The sequence below is a fragment of the Leopardus geoffroyi genome, chromosome A1, assembly GCF_018350155.1.
Source record: "Leopardus geoffroyi isolate Oge1 chromosome A1, O.geoffroyi_Oge1_pat1.0, whole genome shotgun sequence".
Lineage (NCBI taxonomy): Eukaryota > Metazoa > Chordata > Mammalia > Carnivora > Felidae > Leopardus > Leopardus geoffroyi.
Window position 1 is genome coordinate 67,323,528 of NC_059326.1, and position 19,451 is coordinate 67,342,978.

Consider the following 19,451-nt stretch of genomic DNA (forward strand, 5'->3'; position numbering starts at 1 on the left):
CTTTGTCTCGGAGAGGCTGGAGAGCTATTGAGACATTTCAAACAGAGAATACCGGATAGGGCCTGCATTCTAGAAAGATCGTGCCGTAGTTCGTGTTAGAACCTGAACCAAGGGGACAGCAGTGGGAACAGACAAGGAAGATACTTAGGGGTAGAAGTGATAAGACTTAGCAATGTGGTGGCTCATGAGGGGCGAGTCGCATTAAGGACGCCCCTGAGCACTCCTGTCTGGAGATATGATGAGCGGTGACAGAGAAAGCTGCTGCAGAGCAGGTCGAAAGCTTAATGCAACCTCAGGGAGTCACATAAGAATATCAGAGTTAGGAGGGTAATAGTATTACCCCATATTTTGTAGTTCCGTTGTCTTGTGCTGGTCTTGGGCACCATATTTTAAAGGATCTGGACATAAATCACATTCATTGACTCTAGAGGACAATGAGTTGGAGGATGAGGGTTCATGAAATAAATTCACAATGGCAATGGTCTAACCTGGAAAAAAAGGGGGGGGGGAGAATATGGTCGAGGAGGGGGAGTGGGAAAGAGACAAGTATTACTACTGGGTAAACTTTGCTTTGGAATCAGAGGTAGGGGCTCTACAAAGAAGAAACTTCTACTGGAGCTGCCCAACAATAGAATAGGTTGTCCCACAAAGAACTGGCTAGAAGGATCCAGGGGAGGCTGACGATTCTCTGCTAAAATGTTGGTAGAAATAATTCCTGCACTGGCTGGGAAGGTAGAATAGTCATTTCCAGTTTGAGATCTGAGATTCCGTGAACATGTCAAAAGAGAAAGAGATATTTAAACATCAATTTTCCTGATTTGATGTTGACTTAAATATTTTTGGACAACTGTTGGGGTCTGTGCTGGGCACTTGAGAACACAGCAATAAAAAGGCTTTGTCTTTGCCCTAGAAGGGAACATCAGTTAAAGTAGTAAATGTTCTAATATATATGTTATATTAATGTTATTATATTTGAACCAATGTATTTATATGTTAGAATTAAAATAATGAATATGTAATTCCCCATCTATATTGATATTTTACAGACTCTTAAAAATTTTTTTTTAATATTCATTTATTTTTGAGAGAGAGAGAGAGAGAGAAAGAGAGCAAGTGAGCATGAGCAGGGGAGGGGCAGAGAGAGAGGGAGACACAGAATCCGGCAGGCTCCAGGCTCTGAGCTGTCAGCACAGAGCCCAATGCAGGGCTGGAACTCACGAACCATGAGATCATGACCTGAGCCGAAGTCAGATGCCCAACTGACTGAGCCACCCAGGCACCCCTATATTGATATTTTAAAAGGTCCTAAGCAAATCCAAGGGATGCCACCTAACCCTTGTCAGGGAAGGAATGACTCCTAAATTTAAGCATAAAGCTAAGTGATGGGGACTGGAGATTTGACAGGACAACTCTTGCCTTTTTTTTTTTTTTTTTTAATGTTTATTTACTTTTGTGAGAGAGAGGGAGAGAGAGTGCGCGCAAGAGGGGGAGAGGCAGAGGGAGGGAGACAGATCTGAGGCAGGCTCCACACTGACAGCAGAAAGCCCGATGTGGGGCCCTGGGGCTCGAACTCACAAACCGTGAGATCACAACCTGAAGTGAAGTCCCACGCTTAACCAACTGGGCCATCCAGGCACCCAGGACAAGTCTTAACTTTAAATTTCTTTGGCTCAATATTTTTGGTTCATATGTACCAAATATAGCCCATGTATAAAAACCAGACCAGCCATCCTCTTGGGAGACTGATTCTCTCCAGAACACAAAATGTGGACTTTTGGCAAGTGGGGCAGAGGGAATGAAGGCTATTTTCTATCTAACTACAGCCAGATGTTTTCATTTAATCCACCAGCAAACACTGAGCCAGTTTTATCTGAGGGTTTCAGCCCGCTCAATAGGATTCCTATAAATGTCCCTACCAAACTGATTCTCTGCTATATCGAGATCCTTCCTTGGCCCTGTGCCCTGGCTCCATGTGCTTACTGCTTTGCTCAGCCTCCCAGTTCCCGGAGATCAGCTGATGCCCACTCTCGCTCCTGTTTGAACCTGGACTTCAGACCCCTCGTTTCGTTCTGCCGGCTAATGTTTGGGTTCCAGGCCAGACCTGTCTTATTACTGTCCTGCACGATAATTCCAGCCTGCTTGCCCACTCAGCCCTGACCCATTGCCTTCTCTGAACTCAACTGATCTGCCTCCTGCTTCTGCTCCCTCACCAGAACACGCTCTCCTGCCACCCTGTGCCTCGGGAAGAACTACCGGGGGATATCTCCAAGCTGTGAGCATTTAGGGGAAAAGGAGAAGCAGGTGGGAAAGGGTGAAGCAGAAATACAAAGCCTAGGTGACAAATGGAAGTGCCAACAGTCGGTTGTGGCTTTGATAGGAGGTGGAGCCACAAAGAGGGACCAGCAGACACTATTATAGAATTATCTGGAATCCATTTGTATTATATTATTATATTATATTATTAATATGATATTAATATTATATTAATATTATATTATATTGTATTATTATTATATATACAATATTATATATATGTATATATACATATATAATATATATTATACATACAATATTACATATTGTATTATATTATATTGTATTATAACATGGGAAAATACCCGTGTTATCCTACTGACAACCTCTATCCCAGATTCAAATTAGGACTGGGAACAACAGTCCTAGTTAGGACTGGGAGCAAGTTTGAGCCTGAGAGAAGGTAGCGCTTTCCCCTTGAAACTTCCTATTCCAGCTGTAGCTCCAACTCTATCCTGTAGGGGGCGCCGAGGTCCTTGTGGGCTCAGTATTATGGCCTCTGCTCTGTCCCGCTCTTTCTGCTTCTGCTTCTGGTGCCTTCGTTAATCCTTCCTGGGAGTGGTGGGGGCAGGGTGGAGGTGGGGGTCTGCCTTTGCCCAGGGTGGTGAGCCATCCAGTTTGTGGTCCAATTCCACTAGAATTATACAGCAGATTCATGCTAGCGTGTTCATGCCACGTGGACATGCACATGTGGACCCAGCTGGTTCTTCAGCCAACTATACGGCCGTACCACTCTCACCATGCAGACACACTTCCACATTCCACACACACACACACACACACACACACACACACAGAGACACCAACCATGCAGGCACCACGTCAAGCCACACACAACCACCCACCAGTGCAGAACCTCACACGTATCGCACACAATACCCAGAGGAGCCAAAAGACAGACTCCGAGACCGAGGTTTTCGCGAACAGTTAGAAATGTGGAACCACTGGACCGAAAGTTGAAGATCGCTGCTCGTCAGCACCAGAATAGGAAGAAATTCACACTGAAGCAGGGGTCAGCAGAGGAAACTTAGCTTCTGGCCTCATCCTCGATGCCTCTCACAGCCCTGGAGTAGTCTCCACCACACTGTCCTCTTTGTCTACTAGATGTACTTTTAATCACCTTGCCTCCTTCTGGGTCTCCTAGCTTGCTAAGTACAGGTGAAATTTGGGGCCTGGCACGTTGTGAATCCTCCATAATGATCAGTTTCCTCCCTTCCTCCTTTCCTTTCCTTTTCTTATCTTCCTTCCTTCCTTTTTTCCCGCCTTCCTCCTTTCTATCTCCCTCCCTCGTCTCCTTCCTTTCAGAGTAGGGACCTTGAAACCTGACTTCCTGTTCAAATCCCAGGCCTGTCATTACTAGCTGCGTGACCTTTGTCTAGTTACTTAACCTCTTTCAGTTTCCTTATCTTTAAAATGAGGTTAATAATATTTTCCCTATGAGAAGGTTAAATGAGTTGATATACATATGAGTTAGCCATTATTGTTGTTTGCTCCAAACCACAATTCTAGTCTTTTAAGACTGCCTTAAATCATGAAATTTGGTCATCTTTATGTTAGCTACTTTCCCAGCTTAGCATCATCTAAAAACCTGCAGCATATTCCCTGTGGTCTCTGTGGGTTTACTCCTACCCTTCCCCGCTCCTGCCCCAGAATTCCAGATGGCTGCACATATTTCTTTTCTTTCTTTCATTTATTTTTGAGAGAGACGGAGCATGAGTGGGGGAGGGGCAGAGAGAGAGGGAGACACAGAATCCGAAGCGGGCTCCAGGCCCTGAACTGTCAGCACAGAGCCCGACGCAGGGCTCAAACTCACGAACCAGAAGATCATGACCTGAACGGAAGTTGGAGGCTCAACCCTTGGAGCCACCCAGGCGCCCCGCCCTTGCTTCTTTCAAACTGCTGACTCCAGGCTTTCACCAAGCTTTCCCTCTTCGGAATTCCATGCTATTTTCTTTGTCTCCTCCCCACAACCCCCTCCTGACTTTCCTGCTTGTTTGGATGAAACCACCACTCAGCTGGTCACCTAGGCTAGAAACCTGGAGTCACGTAATGCCTGCCTGGGCTTCTTCAGACCCCATATCCAGTCACTTGCCTAATCCTGCAGAATCTGCCCGCCACACCCTCCTCTTCTCCCGGTTGGGAGGTTTGCCTTGTCTCTGGTTCAGCCAATTGCCTACCTGGGCTCAGTCTCCGGGTGCTCCCTGCTGAACTAGATTGGGACCAGATATTAGAAAGACGGATTTTTCAAAGCACCTGGGTGGCTCAGTCGGTTAAGTGTCTGACTTCTGCTCAGGTCATGATCTCACCACTGGGGGTTTGAGCCCCACATCAGGCTCTTGCTGACAGCTCAGAACCTGGAGGCTGCTTCAGATTCTGTGTCTCCCTCTCTCTCTGCTCCTCCCCTGCTTGCTCTCTCTCTCTCTCTCTCTCTCTCTCTCAAAAATAAATAAACATCAAAAAAAAAAAAAAAAAGGTTTTTCTGCTCTTCTACTTGCTCTAAAATTCGCCAGGTCAAACTTGAAAAGGGAGACTTTCCCATTTAATTTTGGCCTTTATTCACTGCATTTAGGGACCGTGCCAGACCCCACTTTACATAGCATCTCATTTAATTCCCAGAGTGACCATCTGAGGCGGGCACTACAGTCACATCTGTTCTATAGGTGAGGTAACTAGAGTTTAGGGAAGTCACATAAGTGGCTCAATTTCATGGCTAAGGTGGTGTCCCGGGCAGGATTCAAATGTCAGACTGTGACTCCTGAACCCAGTCCATTGTCCATCCACCGAGGATGCGCCGTGGATAATTCCCAGCAAAAGGAACACACCACGACGGTGCTTTTTTTTTTTTTTTAATTAAAAAAATTTTTTTTGTAATGTTTATTTATTTTTGAGACAGAGAGAGACAGAGCATGAATGGGGGAGGGGCAGAGAGAGAGGGAGACACAGAATCCGAAGCAGGCTCCAGGCTCTGAGCCATCAGCCCAGAGCCCGACGCGGGGCTCGAACCCACGAACCGCGAGATCGTGACCTGAGCTGAAGTCAGATGCTCAACCGACTGAGCCACCCAGGCGCCCCCAGTGCTGACTTTCTAGTCTCCCTGCTGCAACCAGACTGCCTTGTGCTTAATCTTTTTCCTAGTCTGTGCCTCTGCTCACGCCATTTGGGGCAAATCGTCATCCCTCACGTCTCTCTCCCTTCAACCTCTACCTTAGATTCCACCTCTCATGCAAAGGCTTTTTAATCTTCTAACCAGAAGGGACCTTTGTCTCCATCTGCCCCCCCCCCCCCCATGGCATTGGGTACCTTCCTTATTGTGATTTTGTTTCTCTGGCTTGTATTGTGGTTACTTGTGTACTTGTTTTTTGCCACCACTCGATTATAAACCCTGTGAAAACAGAGGTGGAACAAAGTCTTTCTATCCCTTGCCTGGAAGAGTGCCCTGCATAAAATCCATGCTCTGAAGGTGCATGCTGAGTTGGTGAATTTTTGGTCGGGTTGAATGAATGGTTGCAAGGACAGGACCACAGGGGCTGGCCGCCATCCTCGGTGCCATCATTGAGCCTATCTGGGGGTCTACCAGGCCCGTGCCTCTGCTTCCTGTCCCAAAGCATGGTGTGCTAGAAGTTGTGAGGCATCTTAGGAACCCAGTAACCACCCTCATCAAAAGGGAGTGTCTAATTCGGTGCTTCCTGCTTTTAGGAATCATGCTGGCTCCTGACAGGACCTTCTTTCTTTACTGAGAGCAAACCATCTCTTTAATTATCTATTCTAGAATTTACCTGGGGTTTGCTACCAAGCTTACCAATGGCAATTTCTGGCATTTGGGACATTTCCGTGATCCCTACCCTTCTCCCTGATCTTGTTTTCCTTCGCTGTAAGATCACATACGGTCCTCTCATTCAGATGTTAACATTAGGAGAAATCTCAGGCACCATTCACAATGTTCTCTTTGGGCCATCGAAAACAGCCTGCATTTGAAAGGTGAACTGAGAAATCAGAATGAGATCAAAACGACTCTGATTATTCTAATTATTTGAACAGCCTCACTCTCTGAGGATTTTCTATACTGTGAGTGGTTCTGGGCTGAGTCCGCCTCTTGGTAGTTAATGGCTGGGAGATATGGATGTGGCTGTGGGTCTTGTCCATGAATCACGCAGCCACGCGTGGCCACATTCAGCGGAAAAAAGACCTCTCCAGCTCCTCATCTGCTGGATTCTGGAGACTGGCGGGACCGCATGGCCATTTCTGTGAGGGTTCAAGTTTCTGCACGTTATGAGCAATCGGTAGAAAGTGCAGGGTAAACAGAAAGTGTCATTCACTGACAGCAGAGCCTAAATTACAAGCCCTAACCTTCTCGAGATAGCTGGGTACCGGCTGGGTTATCTGTATTACAAAACAGGTCTGAGGATGATTGCTTTGGAAATAGTCCCGCTTTTACATGTCTTACTTTATTTTAACTCACACGGTGGAGATGAGGAGTGGAAAATCATTTTCTAACAATAAGCTATTTCCTTCCTGGAATTTTTTTTTCTGTCAGGATTTTCTCTTAGTTACCCGGTTCCCCAACCCCACACACATCCTGCCACTCTGCTGTATTTCCTTAGCTTCGTAAAGTATTTGTGATTCTCTTTTATTACAAACTTAATTCACAGGTCTTCTCTTCCTATTTATAAATCTTGACTCGCCCTTTAATCAGCATGTATTTATTTATTACCTTTTAACCTCTCTTATGTCTCATGACTTTTATTTTGTTTTTCCTATATGTAAAAGTGATGCTCTCCACTGTACCAGTGTGTGGGGACCAAGGCTATCGTCGTACATTTGTGCCCCAATTCAAGTGCACTCCAGGCAGAAATCAGACTTTTTCAGGGGTCCTGCTCTCAATATTTTGGAGCTTCCCTAGTGATGCTTGTAATCATCTCCTCATCTCCTACCTGCTGTTTTCCTATGTTTTCTATGCAGTTGTGGCTTCTAGAGAGACCCCTGCTTCCCTCTCCCCACAACACTGCTGTGCATAAGCTCCTCCCACTTAGAATTCCCCTGCCGTCTTTTCTCCCTCAAGGTCATATTCCCAGCACTGCTGGCCTCGCATGTCCCTGTATCTACTCTGTCTCCTTCTCTCCTCCCTCCTTGTGTTAACTTCAGGTAGACTGTCCCAAGGATCCCAAGACTGGTAGCAATTTCAATTCACCTCTGGGTACACGTTTCTCACAAAATATACCCGCAGCCAGGATGGTGAAGTCAGGAGATGGCTCATGTTGGGGCCACGTTGGGCCAGGACCCTGCAATCCTAACAATTTAAAGAAGCCTGATGCTGGGACCAGGTCATGGCCTTAGGCTCTTCTCCCTCTCTCCCCACCCTTTTTGGGGGTTGACTGAAGGCTGGGAAGGAAACTGTTCCCCTTTTTGCAGTCTGGCCCCATCTTGGGGGCTCAGTGGAGATAGTAGTAGAGGGCAGTGTGTGCGTGCACGTGCGCTTGTGTGTGTGTGTGTGTGTGTGTGTGTGTGTGTGAAAGGAAGATGTAGAGAGGCTGTCAGGGTCCCAGTTCCTTTCAGAAAACTTGGTCCAGTGAAAACTTGTGGATCTGAATAGACACTGATGGCAAAGAGTGCTGTCCAGCTCTGTGTGCCTGCAGTATGTGATTTTTAAATGCAAAGGGATATTTTGGGGGCAGTGTGGTACCTAATTCCATCCCCCCTTCATAATCAAGTTTGAATTTCAAGCCTGCAAGTCCAGTTAAAAAAAAAGTCATTTTACAGAAATCCCTGGCTTGTTGATTTTTTTCTGCTAGTGGGACTTTCCTGCCTTCTCTACAGTTTGTTCTGTACTGCCTGGACTCTGGAGCCACAAAAGAAGTTGAATATTCCCATTTCTGGAGGCTTCGATGATTCCTGGGCTTACCCTGTCTTCATACATCTTTTTGTGGTTCTCTGAGCCTGTTTTCCACCTGGTCCCCAGGAAACAGGCCACAGGAACGGGCTCAGGCAGGGGCCTCATTACTGTTAGAAAGCTGCCTCCCTTCTCTCTCTAGGGACCAACTGGGCAAGTAAAGCCAAGGGCCTCCAAGGACACGGGTCCCTTGATTTTCTCTGCCTTGGGCCTCCCCTCCATGAAGCCTGTGATCTCCTAGGGAACTGGCGCCCCTCCCCCAGGCTTTCCCTTCTTTGCTGTATTTGATAATGAATTTGAATATTGGAGGAATATTTCCACCATTTTTTGTGCTATCCACAATGCAGTGACTGTAGACATGTCACGTTTTGAAGTCTGATCTGCATTTGAAACACTTTATCATTTTCTTAAGACAAGAAAATGAAAACATTGAACTAAGTCTAGGTTTGCAGCACTTGCCAATCTCTGTGGTGTAAATGGTGTGAATACTCCTAACATGGCAATTTCAAGCTACCCACGTGATGTTCTTGAACACAGAGTTGGGAAGATACGTGCACTGGCACAAAGTCGTGTGGATGTAATAGACCTGAAAGCCTCCAGAGCATAGAGAATGATTTAGGAAGTGATGTGTTTTGAGTATTTATTACCTTTGTCTTCAAGATAACTTATTTCATTACATACTATTTTATTTTATTTTATTTTATTTTATTTTATTTTATTTTATTTTATTAGAGAGAGAGAGCATGTGGGTGGGGGAAAGGGCCAGAAGGAGAGGGACAGAGACAGAGACAGAGAGACAGAGAGAGAATCTAGAGCAGGCTCCATGCTCAGCATGGAGCCCAACTCAGGACTCGATACCACGACCCTGGGATCATGATCTGAGTCAAAATCAAGAGTTGGATGCTCAGCCAACTGAACCACCCAGGTGCCCCAATCTTTTTTAAAGGCTGCGTTTAAAAATGGGCATGCAAAGTTCCTGAAAATTTAACAATTGGCTCTCAAGAGCTGGTGTGAGCCGGGGAAGCCAGCCTCAGTATATGGCTGGTTACGGAGGAACGTGCTGTATCTCCCCTAGACTTAGATCTAGCAGGACAGGCTCCAGCCTCATTGCCTTTGTTTTCCCTTTACCGTCTTACACATAGCAGGTACAATATGACAACATGGAAGCCAGCCAGAGAAAATATGCTTCCTCCTTTCGATCTGCCTCACAGGTGACGGCACTTTTCCTATGGCTCCGGTTTCACACTACTTTGTCTCACTATCACCAGTACATCTGCTTCGTTTCTCCTGCTACCTGTTAGCTTCTTGCAGCTTGGAACTCAGTCTTGATCATGGTCCTGGACTCCTGGGATCCAGGACATATTAGACCTCCTCATTCCTTGATCTTTTCAATGATGGACAGTTCACCTTTGTCCAATCACAAGTCACCTCACTTTCCATTGTTCTCTTGGATTCCTTCTTGCCCAGAAACCCTGCTAGTCCTATGTTTCACATTTGGGATGTATCAGTTCCCTTCTCGTCTCACCTTTCCTCAGGGTCCTCTCTTAGAACGGAGGTTGCGTTCTCCTTGAGGGCTTGTGCCTTATTCTTTTCATCTTTATAACTCCAACAGGTAGCAGAGCACCAGGAAAATGAGGCAGGTTCAGCTCAGAGCGCTGGGTGGATGGATGAAGTACAGCAGAGGGAAGTCAGACGGCACAAGGGGCACGGAAGAAGCAAGGAAGTTCTCTTTTCTTGGTCTTTAGCTTCGGATCCAACATTTGTCTTAGCCAGGGCAGGAGAAACATTAATCTGCCCAGTCATTCATTGTACAATATTTATTGAGCCCCTACTATGTGCTACCTATTGTTCTGGGCACTGGAGACACAGCAGAAAACAAGACAAAGGTCTTTGTCCTCATGGAGCTCAGGTTCCAGTGTGAGCAAGAGGACATGAGGAGGGTGCAATGGTCTGAATGTTTGTGTCCCCTCACCCTGAAATTCTTATGTTGACTCCTGACCCCCAACGTGATGGTATTAGGAGGCGGGACCTTTGGAAGGTGATTAGTGAAAGGATTTGAAGGGATTAGTGCCCTTATGAGCCAGGAGCTCTTTGTTCTCCTCCATGTGAGGGTACAGTGAGAGGTCAGCAACCAGGAAGCAATCTCTCAGCAGACCTGCCCGTGTGGTACCCTGATCTCAGACTTCCAGCTTTTGGAACAGTCAGAAATAAATTTCCATTGATAATCCACCCTGTCCGTGGTACTTCGTTACAGCACTTGGAACTAAGACATGGGGACAGTGGAACAGCCCTCAAAATGCCATCAGTGTCATAATCATCCTTTCTGTGTGAATGTCCAGTGGCCTTAGCTACCTTAACCTTTTCAGGAACACTGCATCATGGCATTTCTGTTGCTTTCCATACTTTGTTTCATTGAATCTTGAAGAACTATTGTTTGAGAAACAAGAAGCAAGGTTGGGCCATAGATGGGTGAAATGGAGATTTTTCTCAATATGTTTCAGAACTATAGGAACATTTGGTTCTACTTGTCTATTAGGTTTTGCTAAAGGTAATTCCTCCTAAAGCCACATGGGCTCACAGCATTGCTCAAAGGAAAACGTACACCTGATATACTGTACTAAGGATTATTTCCTATAGCCCCTGATGGAAAAATATGTCTTAAAAATTCTCTTCCTGTAGCCTACTAGCTAGCGGCCATGGAATCCAATCCAACCAAAACACACATGTCCTATCCTGGGGTGCGTGTGACTTGTTAGACTTCCCCCACAAAGAATGTTCAACATCTTCTCAAAGGTGCAAGGAAATTGTTCATATTTATTTCTTTGTGAAGTTTTTGATTAGATTAAACACCAATATAAGTTGAACTTAAACTAATGGTAAATTTTTTAATAAAAAACCAAATTCTAAGCTCCTGAAGAAAAGAAACAGTAACTTATATTTCTCCCTATATTGCACAGTACTTCCCTAGCTCAGAGCGTGGCAAAAATAAGGGCTCTGTAAGTTCATTTGTTGGATGAATGAATTTATTTATTCATGAATAAATTCTTTATTCATGAATGAACTTATTTATTCACTCATTACTTTTCTTCCTTCCCTTGCATTTTATCTGCTGTTTTCTTTATTCTTTTGACTCAGTAATACTTTTCATATCATTTTCAATAAGAGAGCTGAATAAATGCATATTGACCTGAATTGAAAGGAGAAATGGAAACAGACAGAAAATCTCTAGCAAATTGGACCAAAAATCTCCCAGTGAGTTGCAAATTAATCCAGTGAAATATTCTGGATGTTTTGGATGAGGGAATTCTAGCCCAGACAGGTCACACTCTCTTACTAACCTCGGGTCTGGTTGAAGGAAGATCCCTCTAATCCAAAACATCCTGCGACTTTAATTTAATTTATGAAGCAACATATTGTGCCAGTGAAGTTGGGCTTGGAGATGACTTAGCAGAAAGTCTCCAGTTTGATACTGAAAACAGATGCCATCTGACGCAGCAAGAAGGACTGTGTCAGGCCAAACCGTCGGAGACAGGTGCGAACAAGCCAGAGGTGGCTTTTATTTGACATGATGTTAGAAGCAATAAAAGTTTGTGTCACCTGGGGTTAAACTTTAATTTCACATCCTTTAAATATAAACCACACATCTTGCTATCTGCACAGCTAGTAGATCCGCTAGCCATCTCTACACATTCGCCTTACTTTTTGAAACCCAATTTATTTTTAGGTTCCGCCAGCTCTCCTTTCCTATCCTTTACATCTGTCTAAAAGTCTTAAATTTGAAGGCAAGGTTGAAACAGAAGGGAGAATAACGATGGAGCTGATGTACACGCAGGTAAGACACGCAGAGACCCTAGATGCTACCAGGCTGTGAACAGCAGGTCCCCAACCAAACTCCTCATGTTCCCCCACAAAAACACTTCCTTTCTAGCCTCCCTTGTGTTGCCATGCCCTCCAACCTCTCCTCTGTCTCCCAGTAGCATTTTATTGTGCCCATCTTGTATCTGGCTCTATTGTTGTCATCCATGCATTTATCTACTTGAGGACGGTATCTTAAACCTGGAAGAGGATGGCAGGTCTGATGCCTGGTCACCTCCACATCTCTGGAGATGACTCTGGCTTCCCCCATAAATAGGGGCTCAAAAACCAGTTGTTGAGCTAAATTAAATCCTTAGAGCTTCATAAATTTAACAAAATCTGCTTCTGATGAAACAACCATCTTCTACAATGTGGAGTTAGTTTTGGATGCAAATGGATCCTCTTTCTTTAAAAGGCCAGGTGTGCGGCTCAGGGAAGACCAAAGCAAAGTTGTCTGGGGTTCTGTGCTTTGCATGTTCTTTTTTCCAAAGATTTTATTTTTTAATATTTTATGTAATATGTACCCCCAGTGTGGGGCTCGAACTCATGAGCCCGAGATCAAGAGTCACATGCTCTGCTGACTGAGCCAGCCAGGTTCCCCTCTGCACATTCTTGATAACTGATAGGAGAGCCTTGGTTGTCTGTTTGACCTTCTACTTGGCCAAGCACATAGGGGCATTTCCTGTTGCTACCACTGTTTGTTCTATTCTATTCAAGCTCCAAATACTCTGCAGGTAGAAATTACCTTGATTCCTCCCAGATAACAGATATCATTTTTTGGCCCTCAGTTTTCCTGGAAATGTCACTACTAGCCTCGAATTTGAATGGTTTCCAAATAAAAATCCCTCCCAAATAGGAAACATAGCCTGGATTTGTAGTTATGGTATCTGACCCTTTTCCCTCCTGGTGGCCTCGTGGGAAGCCAGACTCCCTGAAACGAACCAGCCATTAATGTACGAGTATGCACAGAGATCTCTCTCATCTCATAAGGGTCTGATAAAAATGGGTTGGCATATGAATTAGCATGGGCAGAAAATCACTAGGTAACAAACACCCATAGGTCCTCTTGGCCAATAGCCATAAATATTCATTTCCTGCACCTGTGATGTTTAGCCAGTCTGAGCTGGGCTCAGTTGGGTGGCTCTGCTGATCTCAGCTGGGGATCTCATTTACTCCTCTGGGGGTCTGATGGGGGTTGGCTGATCTTAGGTGGGACTGGTTAGAGTAATTTGGTTTTGCTCTACCTCTCCATCCCCTACAACTGGGCGGCTCATCTGGGCGTACCTTTTTCATAGCGAAAGCAGAGCGGAACAAGCTGGCAAGTGGTTTTGTAAGCCTCTTCTTATGTCATATCTTCTGACATCCTCTTGGCCAAAGCAAGTCATATGGCTGAACTTAGAGTGATGGGATGGAGAAATACAATCCTCATTGTGACGGAAGACACTGCAAAATAAGGGCGTCCAAGGGCTTGGTTATAAGAAGCGATGAGTTGGAGCCATCAGTGCAGTATGTCACAGTTGGAAGAACATTTAGCAGTGACCTCCATTCATCTCCTCTCCTGTCTTGATGTTTTGTATTCTTTGCTCTTTTCAGGTAATAATAGCATGACCTGAGTGAAAAAAAAATTCAGCTACAATAATCCAGTACCTCTTTTCTTTACCATTCCACAAGTCCTCAATGTCTACCCCTCACGAGGGAATTGTTGAGTAAAGGGAAGGACTCTACTGAAGGCCCTTATTTATGCCAAAGATCACTTTACTTTTTTTCCTTATCATTGATCCCCATTTACTCTCCAAATTTTTTTGGCTTTTCTTGTTTTATGGTCAAATCTCCAGAATTCTACCTCTGCGTTCTTTCCATGCTCGGACCCTATGTCTCCGTGTTGTTTGCACGACTGTTTTCCTGACCTACTAATGGTTTATGAAGCCCAGCATTCCCTGGGAGGTCTGAACTATTCCAGGAAAAAAAAAAAAAACAAAACAAAAACTCTGAAATGAAACAATGTCAACTTCCTAAGCCAAATTCCTGAAGGTAACTTGCTTTAAAAAAGATTTTTTTTTAACATTTATTCATTTTTTGAGAGTCAGAGAGATCACAAGCAGGGGAGGCGCAGAGAGAGGGGGAGACCCAGAATCCGAAGCAGGCTCCAGGCTCTGAGCTGTCAGCACAGAGCCCGACGCAGGGCTTGAACTCATGAAACGCGAGATCACGACCTGAGCCGAAGTCGGACACTTAACCGACTGAGCCACCCAGGTGCCCCGGTAACTTGCTTTTTAAATCAAAGTGAACCATTCCTGTCACAGCGCAAATGCTTGAGCACTGTGTCCTTCTGTGCGATACAGAACAGAAGAATCCACTCTTTATAAAACACTTTACGTGTGGGATTTAAACTCGCTTACCAGGTTGGGTCTTTTTTTCCTCCACATCCCTGTAAAATGATCACAAGCTCTCCACATTTTCATGGTGTCTAAAATATACACAGAAAGCATTTACCCATGCCTAGGATGTCTTGTGGGTTGGGGGGGGGGGAGGATAAAGGGACAGGGATGAGGTGGGAGGCCTTCGTAAATGATCACAACTGAGGGAACAACTGTGAAGGGTGTGGAAAGGGCAGGAGGGTTACCAAATATCTTTTCGGGGGAATGTTGGATTATGATCCTTTGCAGGACTGTGTTACCCTACAGAGGTGAAAGCCCTTGTCTTTCCTAGGCTACTTTACAACTCCAGGAAGGTAGAAGTTAACTTGTAGAAATAGTCACACAAGGGATTCCTGTTCATGGCAATGCAAACAATCCCTGCTCAAGGCAATACAAAAGAATCTTGTCAGGTAGAGACTATAAAAACCGGGTGTAATGTTTTACTGATTCCTTCATAAATTAATAATAATTAATAATAAAAAACTCATGGGGCACCTGGGTGGCTCAGTTGGTTAAGTGACCCACTCTTGATCTCTTGATTTCAACTCCAGTCATAATCTCACAATTGTGAGTCTGAGCCCCAGGTCCAGCTCTGTGCCAACTGTGAGGAGCCTTCTTGGGATTCTCTTTCCCTCTCTCTGCCCCTCCACTCATGCTCTCTTTCTTTCTCTTGCTCTCAAAATAAATAAATAAACTCAAAAAAAATGTATAAAAATAATAAAGAATGATGGCCTTTTATTTTTTTTTCAACGTTTATTTTTATTTTTGGGACAGAGAGAGACAGAGCATGAACGGGGGAGGGGCAGAGAGAGAGGGAGACACAGAATCGGAAACAGGCTCCAGGCTCTGAGCCATCAGCCCAGAGCCTGACGCGGGGCTCGAACTCACGGACCGCGGCAACGTGACCTGGCTGAAGTCGGACGCTTAACCGACTGCGCCACCCAGGCGCCCCAGAATGATGGCCTTTTAATATTTGCATGAGAGTCATGATTTTACTTATTTTTCTTTTTTGTTTTTGGTTTTAGTTTTTTTTTTTTTTTTTACATTTATTTATTTTTGAGAGACAGAGAGAGGCAGAACACAAGTGGGGGAGGGGCAGAGAGAGAATGAGACACAGAATCCGAAGCAGGCTCCAGGCTCCAGGTTCCGAGCTGACAGCACAGAGCCTGGAGCCTGCTTCAGATTCTGTCTCCCTCTCTGTCTGCTCCTCCTCCGCTCATGTTCTGTCTCTCTCCTTCAAAAATAAATAAAAACATTAAAAAAAAATAAAAAAAATCACTACCACTAAATAAATATGACTTAAATGGGAACCCTCCCCGTGAGATAGAGGAGGAGAGCTAAAATCACATGGTTTAGGAGCAAATAGAAATATATTCATAATAGACAAAAAGGAACAGGTTTTGACTGGTGCCTTAATATTCCGTGTGCTCCTCAGTCTTACTCCAACCCCAGCTGAATTAGTTTTAAGTGTCAATATCGAAATAATATCAAAATTATTTTATCCATAAATATTTTAGTCTTTATCTGAAAAAATAAGGACTTTTAAAAGTATAGGCTCGTAAACACCGTTGCACCCTTCACATTTATGGTATTTCCATAACTCCATCAAATATCCAGGCAATGTTCTGAATATCTCTGATTCTCTCATAAATTAGTTTTTTTTTTTTTTACAGTTAGTTTGTCTAAATCAGGATCCAAATAAGGCCCGTATATTGCACTGAGTTGATGTCTCTTAAATCTCTTTTAATCATAGGTTCCCCATCCCTCTTTCTTTTTTATGCAAGTTATTTATTGAAGAGCAATAATTTCTACAAGCCTGCAGAATGTCCTATACTCTTTTTTTGTTGTTGATTATCTCTCTGTGGGGATGTAATTCCTATAACCATCTGCCTTAATCCATTATTTCACTAGAGGTTGTAAAATAGTGATATTCCAATTGTAGTATCCCTCTGCATGTATTAGCTTAAATTCTTCTAAAAGAAGAAATTTACTTCATAAACTGGTTACCTTGTATAACAACTTTAGTATAGTTCTGTAGAAGAAAGAATCAAGCAATTATTTTGCCTTTCCCCCCCCGTTTTTTACACTTCTATTTATTTATTTATTTATTTATTTATTTATTTATTTATTTAAGTATACCCTTAAAATTTTTGTTTGTTTTTTTTAAGTAATCTCTATACCCAATATGGGCCTTGAGCTCATGACCCTGAGATCAAGAATCACATGCTCCAGGGGTGCCAGGGTGGCTCAGTCAATTAAGCATTGGACTTTGGCTCAGGTCATGATCTTGCGTTTGTGGGTTCGAGCCCCACATCGGGCTCTGTGCTGACAGCTCAGAGCCTAGAGCCTGCTTCAGAGTCTATGTTTCCCTCTCTCTCTGCCCCTCCCCTGCTCGTGCTCTCTCTCTCTCAAAAATAAATAAACATTAAAAAAATTTTTTTAATGAAGGAATCACACGTTCCACCGATTGTACCAGCCAGGTGACCCCCCTAGTTTTTAAAATAATGAGTTGGATTCCTAGTTTCCTTCAAAGGTGTGTGTGTGTGTGTGCGTGCGTGCGTGCTGTAATTGTATGAATTCACAGATTTTTAACATATTCAACGTGTTTCAATCCTTTGCAGTTGTTATTGTTTCTGGTGCTGAAATTGTATAATCTCTAGCCTATGGGCTCTTCAACTTGGTTCCTAAGCCTTTTGGGCATGATTCTGTAGTCTTTGGTAACTTCCTTGCTTGCTGCTTTGACAAGATGTTCCAAGCTCATCCCTGAACCCAAATTAATCAGCCATTTCTCCAAGAAGCTCTGTTCCTTTTAGCGGGAAATGGTGTTTAGAAAGCACACTCTGGGGGCTAAGGGTGCTCATTGCTATCAGTTAGTCAAGGTGTCAAGGCCTTTTCAACAGACAGAGCTAAAAAGAATTTTATTCATTTATTTTGAGACAGAGACAGAGAGTGTGTGCATACACGTCGGGGAGGGGGCAGAGAGAGAAGTGGAGAGAGGATCCAAAGCAGGCTCTGCACTGTCAGCGCTAGCCCAATTCCCGGGTCGAATTCACAAACTATGAGATCATGACCTGAGCCGAAATCAAGTCAGATGCTCAACCTACGAAGCCACCCAGGCACCCCTAAAAAGAATTTTTTTAACCAAAAAACATACTTATTCTTACTAATATTTCTTTTTTTCCTCACTAATATTTCTAATTTAAACTTAGGATACAGGATTTTGATCCGATATTTATATATTTTTTTCTTGCACTGAAAATCTTGGTTCCTAATTAAAAAAATACTTAATTTCCTTTGCTACTAAATATATTATTGTTTCATAATAACTGTACCTGACTATCAGGAAATATCATAATATCAAGGGGGAAATCATGTTAAAAAGTAATTACTGACAATCATTTGAGATTTCTTTGCAGTTTGGGGGTGTTTCTTTTTTTCCTCTTGGTATATACCCTACCAGGACTGTATGGTCTAATTACTGTGGTTCAAAAATAGAAACATTTAAAAAGTCTAGATTCAGCTGACAGCTGGGGAATTTTGGCCAACATTGAAGGTAGAAATGAGAGGTTATGAGCTTAATGATGTAGCCAACTATTAACTCAAGTTTCTGCTAATTCAGGGAAGGGTATGTACATAGTTACATTTAGCATAATTGCTTTAACTTAACCATCTCCATTTAGTAGGAGTTAGACTCTTGCTAATGATCAATTACCCTGAGAGTTCATTTCACTCATGAGGCTTTGGTCTTTAGGTGGAAAGGGCAAAGTCCTAGAACCAAGGAGGGTTGGCTACTGAACCTTACAGGTCATCTGATTGAATTACCTCTGTTTGCAGAGGAGGAAACTAAGATCCATCAGAGCCTAACATGTAATTTGCCTACATGGCACAGCTGGTTAGTGGCAGGGCAGGGACAGAAACCATCTGCCATCTCCATTCCACGTCACTGTGCCCTGCTCCCTTATTCTCCCAGGTCAGTGCTGAAGGATATGGTCATTCTTGCCACAAGCAAAGGAGGTCCATTCTGAAAGTTTAATCTCAAGACTCAAGATAAGTGTTCATGAGAATTTGCTCAGTCATTTGGTAAATATTTAGTAATTGGTTCTGAATACGTAGTGAGACAGCCTTTATTGTCTACTTTTGTTTTTGCTTATTTTTTATTTTTTAATGTTTATTTTTGAGAGGGAAAGAGACAGAACACCAGCAGAGAAGAGGCAGAGAGAGAGAGAGAGAGAGAGAGAGAGACAGAATCCAAAGCAGGCTCAAGGCTCTAAGCTGTCAGCACAGAGCCCGATGTGGGGTTCGAACTCACAAACTGTGAGATCATGACCTGAGCTGAAGGCCAATGCTTAACCAACCGAGCCACCCACGTGCCCCTACTTTTTGTTTTGTTTTTGCTTTTTGACTTGTCCAGGTAATAAATCAAAGAGAACCTGTATCTGGTACAATGTGATGACTGGAGACTATTTCAAACATTTAAGACAATTTTCCCACAATCTTTTACCAAGAAACATTACTTTAACATAATTTCTATTGTCCTGATTATAAATGTTCCTTTGTGTTTGTTTATCTAACTCAATACCATGACCACATACAAAGCACTGAGCTCAAGAGGATTTTCCAACAATTAGAATCCAACATGGAGCTAGCTGCCATGGACAGAAGGCTGTGAATTGTTATCAGAGATCTACAGAGGGAATTCCTGCAGAGGTCAGAGGAGGGGATACAGTGATATCCAGTGTCCTTTCCAACCCTGAGATTGGGTGAGAGATTTTATTCTGTAATTTGTGTGATGTCCCAATGACAGTGGCTTGCTTGTGGCAGAGAGAAGCCAAGCATTTCTACCAAGACACACAATCTGTGTTTCCCTCCAACTTCAGTTCTATACACAGCCTTGCCCACAGACACAACATTTCAGAGAACAAGCCAGAATGAGCCCTTTGGGGAAAGTCTCAGTGCCACTTTCATCCAAGGGACCCCTC

The 19,451-nt window shown here is 43.8% G+C and overlaps 1 protein-coding gene and 1 long non-coding RNA gene across 3 annotated transcripts in view; one reads left to right on the forward strand and one right to left on the reverse strand.

The window, feature by feature from the left end:
* The window catches only part of LOC123599330, a 43,387-nt gene that overhangs the window by 20,900 nt on the left and 3,036 nt on the right, over positions 1 to 19,451 (reverse strand). The window contains exon 2 of the long non-coding RNA XR_006713101.1: positions 13,340 to 13,498. This is a non-coding gene — a long non-coding RNA (uncharacterized LOC123599330). The remainder of the gene's footprint in view (positions 1 to 13,339; positions 13,499 to 19,451) is intronic.
* CLDN10 (claudin 10) overlaps positions 1 to 19,451 on the forward strand; it is a 113,866-nt gene that overhangs the window by 9,557 nt on the left and 84,858 nt on the right. The gene's annotated exons all lie outside the window — the stretch shown is intronic.